The sequence below is a fragment of the Orcinus orca genome, chromosome X, assembly GCF_937001465.1.
Source record: "Orcinus orca chromosome X, mOrcOrc1.1, whole genome shotgun sequence".
NCBI classification, from domain to species: Eukaryota; Metazoa; Chordata; class Mammalia; order Artiodactyla; family Delphinidae; genus Orcinus; species Orcinus orca.
In genome coordinates, this window is record NC_064580.1 from 127794562 (window position 1) to 127801419 (window position 6858).

Below are 6858 nucleotides of genomic sequence, written 5' to 3' on the forward strand. Positions count from 1 at the left end.
AATGCCCCTTGGCAGGCTTCACCTCCTTCTTGGGCTTCCCAGAGTTAAATCACTGCTGATCCTTCCACTGAGGGGTCTGGGTGCCCACGCCAGGGGCAGGGCCTGTATCAATGCATCCTGTATGCACAGGGCCTCCCAGAGCCCAAACCCGGTGACCAGTGGTTGAACTCAATGGAGCTCGGAATAAAGTCCCCCGAAACTGGTGTGCCCGTGTAGGTGTTAGAGCGAGGGCAGTAAACAAAAAGAGAAAAGTAGAGTATTCCCTCCAGTTGCTGCTTCTGAGACTCCTAACCGCTAGGCGGGTCTAAGGACCTATTTGTCCTCTGTCTGAACACATGGACTTATCACCGCTCACCTTGGACTAGAACTCTTGGAGCCGCTCCCAGGCTCTGGGTCCCCTCAGGGCAGCTCACTGCTACCCGACCCGAGTCACCCTGCCCGTGGAGGGTGGCCAGAATTGGCAAATCATAATCCCGGATTCCCAGTTAAGTTGGAATTTCCGATAAACAACAAATCATTGTTTAGTTAAGTATGACCCATGCGATATTTGGGACGGACTGATAGTAAGCAATGTATTCATTGTTCATCTGAAATTCGTATTTAACCAGGCATCCTGGATTTTATCAGGCAACCCTATTCCTGCAGCCCACTTGGTGGCTGGCACCTGCTGCCAAAACTGGTTGAGGGAGAAAACAGTAAGATATCCTGCTTTGCAAAAGTATTGGGGGATTTTCACCATATATAAAGCCTGCATCTCATGGCATGCAAATGAGACCCAGTCCCAGAGGGGGGAAAATGAGTTAGAGAGTAGTTAGAAAACAACCCCAGGGAATCCGAGACCCGCGCTTCATCTGCCGAGTCTTTTCTTCTCGTTAATTCATAACAGTGTCTTTTAAATCCTGGACTAGAATTCGAGAACAGTCGGTGTGCGAGTGTGACAGTCATTACTTCTAGAAGACGCCCTCTCCGCCAGCTGGGCGCCCTCCTCGTGTTCTTGGTGCCACAGCGGCCTCCAGTGGTCGCCCGAGGAACCGCACGCCGTCTCCACCGCCGGCCAGAGCCCGAGCCAGGCCCAGGCGGCTGCAGGGAGGAGCGGCGCCGGAGGCCCCGGGGCCCCGGCTGGGTGGGAGGATCGCAGCCGAAAGGCACAAATCCAAGCGCGCCACGTGGAAACAAAGCTCTTCCCTGCGGCTGTGAAGCTCCGACCAGACCAGGGTTATATTTCATCTTGTGTGCCAACATGCAACGTGTCTGCTGACCCAATTTTACAGACGTTCTCTTCAAAACGGACTCGGCTTTGTGAATATTTTTCTTTATCAAGCCGTGATGATGGAAACGTCAAAAAAAAAATCCTTTAAATAGAGAGAAGGTTGGGCTTGGAATTGATTCTTATTCTACCAGGTGGTGATGCTTAAACGGATAGTTGGGGAGATGTGGTAACACCGCTGGAATTAGTACTCCCACCCCCAGCCCTTGCCTCTTACCTCCAACCTAGCAACAGTCTCGCTTCATTTCCGAGCAAGGGCGGCACGGCCGATCCATTATTGAAAACACACGGCTCCCAGAACCTTGTTCATTTTCATATATGCAGCTCGGGGCAAGAGGTTCTCTGCCACAGCTTCCCTTTGATTTGAAAGCAATACAAAGAATAAAGGGAAATGAAAAATATGGCCATAGAGGGGCCGGCGCTTGATCCTTACACACACACACACACACACACACACACACACACACACACACACGTGTGCGCCTTCCAGGTACGTACAAAGGCAATTTTCCGAACGGGTGGGTCACCAGCCTTTCCCCTTTCGCAAGTTGATATTCTGGCGGCTCCACAGCTTTGAGTTGGCTCGTTTGCACATTATTTCAGCTGAAATCTACCTCCTGGGTGGGGAGACCCAAGGAGAGGAACAATGCCCACGCAGCAGCCCCTGCAGCGGGGCCACGGAGAACTGGATCGGAGGTGGCGGGAGGAGAGACGCGTGGACCTGGGTCTGAGGCCTGCCCGCTCGGGTACCTGCGAGTCCTTGGCCCTGCGGCTTCCGGGCTCTGCGCTTCAGCGCCTCCTCGTGGAATAAGGAGCTGCCTGGGCGTCCTCCCAACCCGGAGTCTCTCTCAATGCCCTCAAGACGCCTTCGGTCTTCCTCAAATTCTTTTTTAGAAATTCCTTTCGTTCATTCATTTCGCAAACATGTATGTGCCTAAAATGTGCCAGGCACTGGGTTAGAAGCTTAGCATAGAGAAGTGAATAGGAAATGCCCCCTTCCTAGGAACAAGGTCACTGCAAAGTGACAGAAGGTGTACCAGGGGAGAGGTATCAACCCGGGTACCCTGCTCTGCTGATGGGAGTGTAAATTTGGGCCACCTCTTTGGAGGCCAGTTTGGCACCAGCTTCCAGATTGTCACGTGCACAGACTGCATGAGTCAGGAGCCCCAGCTGCTTGGCTGGCTCTGGTTAACTTAAGCAGAAAAGATTCTGGCTTGTTTTCTTTTTTCCAGGTTATTGAGTAACTCACTGAGTCCCAGGGAAGACTGCTGTCTCAGGCTCAGGTAGGGACGTAGGTGACCAGGCAGCTGCCATGACCATAACCAAAATCGCACCACAGAGCAGTCTGGCAATGACACTGCCGTTGTCCCTGCGGGACGCGGGTGGCTGCTGCTTGCCGGCTGTGAGCGCAGAGCCTGTGTGCTGGGCCGTGCCACCCTCGCCTCCTACGGCAAGGTGGGGAGAAGTGTGTCTGCTTAGCTGGGTAGACGTTGTATACCCGCTCTCTAGCCACAAGGAAGCCACAGGGAAGGTGAGGATATTTTCTGCTACTCCGATGGCAAGTGGGCTGTGCCTCCCACCCAAAAAAAAGAGCGTGGGGAATTGCCGCAGCAGAGGAAGACGTTTACTATGCTGGTGGCCAAAATTATGACAAATGTCTTCCACACGTGCCTTTGACCTGGAAATTCCATTTCTACAAGTTAATCCTTTAGTGTTACATTAATACTTACACAGGTGCTCATTTATCCCACGAACATTTGTTGTGTGTGCTACCATGTGCTAGGCACTAGGAGATAAGGGCACAAAAATGGACACTCTGTACCCCCGTGGAGCTTCCCGTGAAAACAGATACAAATGAAGTCATTCCCGAAATGAGTGTGAAAGTACAAGTGAGCTGAGGGCTACGAGGGAGTGGGGTGGGTATGATGCAGCAGGGAAGGATGCTCTTGGGACGGGAGGGTCCAGCTGGCCTGAGGACAGAGGAGTCAGGATGGGGGAGACATGGCAGGTCTGTAGGGGCCAAACCACGAAGGGTCTACACGAAGGCCAGGTTGAAGTGTTTTCTGCATGTCCTTGTTTCACTTGGGAAGCCACTGAAACATTTGGAGGTGAGGGAGGTGAAAAGAGTGACACGATCAGATTTGCATTTTGCAAAGATCAGAACTGTGTGAACTGGACTGCAGTGCAGCAGGAGGGGGAGATCCCTTAGGAAGTGGCTGTGTGTCCAAGTGACTGGAGATGGTGGCATGGACGGTATGAATGTCAAGGCTGGGAAGAGCAGCAGTCTTGATGTTAACCTTTGTAGAAATATTCACGTGGATTAGGTGCCACGGGAGACGAAGGACACGCCGAGGTTTCCGGCTTTGTCCTCCAGGAGACAGCATCACGTGCTCACATCGTGTTATACATAGAAAGTTGGGGTTGGGGAAGACCTTAGAAATCATGCAGCGTGAAAAGCAGGTTGTAAAACAGTATGGAGAAAAACAGGATGCAGAACAGCGTCCAATTGTTGCATATATTGTGCACAGGAAGGGAGGGCTATGCCGAGTTAACGGTGGAGTTAGATTGTCTTTGCTTTGTACATTTTTCTAATTTTTCTGTGATGAATATATAAATACTTTCGCAATAGGGGAGGAATCCAATCTTATTTTTTAAAAGAAATTACCTAGTATATATAACTCCTCTGCGATCAGAGAGAAAACTGAGATGGGAAAAATCTCTCTGGACAGGAAGAAAGGAGAAATTCAATCAATTACTACCAGAGAAACTTTTTTTGTTGTTTGAAAATCTTCATCTGTATTTGAAAGCTCCTTGCCCTCCTGAAAGATTGTTTTCAGGGTTATTTGCAAAGGGCCACTCCCCTTATATAGTCAGCACATTATTTTAATAATTGAGTGTGTATTCCCCGAATCATAAAAGTGTCAGAGACAGAAGGGGTTTTGGGAGTTTGTCCTGCTCCGGCAAATGATGGCCTGCCAGGGTCTCTGGACCTCGACACTCCTGCCCTGGGGGGCCGGCTGGGTTTTGTCCTATGCATGCGTCCTATCAGCCCTGGCCTCTCCCCACTCCATGCCAGCACCCCGCCCGCAGTTGTGACAACCAAAGGTGACTCTAGACATTGCCAAATGTCACCGAAGGCAGAATCGCCCCTGTCGAGAACCACCGGCCTAGGTGTTGCTTACATACCTCAGGTGACAGAGAGCTCACCACACCTAGGAGCAAGCTCTTCCAACCCTGAGTCGCTGTTGGAGAGTTCAGCCTTCCACTGAGCCGCCATCTGTCTCCCTCCAGCGTCAGTGCTGCTTCTTCCTTTGGGCCCCTTCCTTTAGCAAGCGTGTCCAGTCTCACTTTCGTATGATGCTTCTGCAGAGATTTCAAGACAGTGCCCTGCACTGGTCCCCATCGCCCCCCTCCGCCTGCTCCCAAGTCATTTCTCTCCCAAGTTGAACATTCCTCCTTCAGCTGTTTGCCTCACAGGACACGCTGTGTCTTTTGTTGGTGCAGGCCCCTGGCTAAACACGATTCTCCAGGTGCTGGCTGGCCGTGGGGTGACCACCTCCCTCTTCCTGGACGCCCATTTATGTAGCCCGCAGCTATGTCACACCAGGTCCCCATACCAAGCTGCTGGCCAAAATGCTGAAGGTTTGCCTGTGTGACTGCTTTCTTGGGTCACCCCCCAACCCAGCACCTTGGATCTGGGCCCCCGCCCCCTCTGTTAGGACTAACTACCTTCATCTTCTCAAATTTCACCATTTCACAAGAAATCTGTAACCATGCTTGCCTCAGAGGACAGCGCGGGGTTGGGGGGAGAGGCTGGGGACGGGATGGAAGAGAAAATGACTCTTCATTGCACACGTCTGTGCCTTTTAAACTTTGTACCGCACACGTGTATTACCTGGTCACAGTAAACAAGCCAGCAAATAAATACATGGGACATACTTCACCTGCTTAGGGTCACCCAATCCATCCAGCCTGTCCTGACCCATTTGGAAATGGATGACGTGTCTTCCAGTATCCTCACTTTCATCCCCAAAGACCTTCCAAATCTTCACTGAAGGCCATCCACGAGAAAGCCTCACCAAGGCACTTTTGAGTCAAGGTACTGAAGGGTGACTTTTCCAGTTGGGACCCCAGGAACTCACCCATTTTCTGCGAGAAGACAAGTCAGCCCTCCTCTAAGCGGTCGCTATTGCGTATCTGGTCTCCCTAAACACAGGCTCACCTGACTGGCCACCCTACCTCCTCCTTTCTGGGGAGTCTCTAACTGCAGGGCAAGGATCACCACGCCGAAAGGCGCTTCTACGCTCTAGTGCAACTCACCCTCACCACCACGAACCCAGCTCCTGCACCCGTCCCACGGCGCACCTGCACTGCCCTCACCCGGCTGCACACCTGGACTGCGGCACTAAGATCTGCTAAAAGCCTCCATTTATTGATATTTTAAGGCAGCAGCGAGCAGTCCTGAAGTAGCAGCAAGAATTTCACACACTGATAATGGCAAATGTATATGATTTATTCATACAATACCTCATGCTGCACTTAACACACCTACAAGGCCACCTTTTCAATAGTGTGGAAGAGATTAATTGATAAAACCTGTTAAGTAAATAATGCGTTTTGAATACAAATCACCTGCAAAAGGTTCTTTCCAAAACACACTCGAAACGACGATAAATTAGGACAAGGGTTTTGTAAATGTCAGCCTCGGTCCTGCTGCAAACCATCTTACCGGCAGAAATCACAGTCCCTGACTGTCACAGGCAGGAAAAAGCAGAAGCGGTTATTAACCCTTGGCCTTTGCCCCTCCCTTTGTCCGCATCCTAACTCTTGCTTCCTAGCAAGTGCCAAGTACACTAGACCTCGTGGCTTTGTTCCCCCCGGCAGGGGGTCTCTGCTCCCCTGCCCGTGATCCTGTGCGGGCACCCGCAGGTGGTCTCCCAGACACCTCAGTCAGAGCCAACCCAAGCCACGTTGGTTTCCTCCAGCCTGGACTCTTCCCCATCAGAGGCCTAAAACCATCGTCCGGAATCCAGCGCTAAACAAGGACATCCTCCGGTGACTGGTGCCATTGGCTGCCAGGGATCTTGGGCAGGAAACTCTGTCCCAAAGAAAAGCCCTTGAAGGTGGGCTCCCTACCACATCAGACACTCGACAGGAAGGCAGCCCCTGCCCCAGCAGGAGCTTCCTTAGCACGTGGAGGGCAAGTCCCGACAGCAGTGAGGGCTCTGAGCATCACAGCAACAGTGTGGGTGACCCGAGGGCCCCAAGTAGTGACAGCCCTCTCAGCTTCAAGGTCTCGTTCACAGAAGAGCCAAGGGGACACCGAGTGCGTCGGGGCGGGAAGGGGCTAGGCTGAGAGCAGGTTCAACCACAACGGGCTGTACCTAAGGCCCAAAGAGACCCTGGGTGGAGGCCGAAAGGAGCAGCTGGGTTCTAGCCCAACACCCGAGCCCAGGCCAGACCTTGAGACTCCTCAGAGGAGCTATAACCTGCAGGTTGGACTTGAGCAAGAAGGGGCTGAGCCTCATTTAGGAAAGTGTGCCCCCAAATTCTCACACAGTGAGGTATGACAGCTGGGGCGCCTGGCCGGC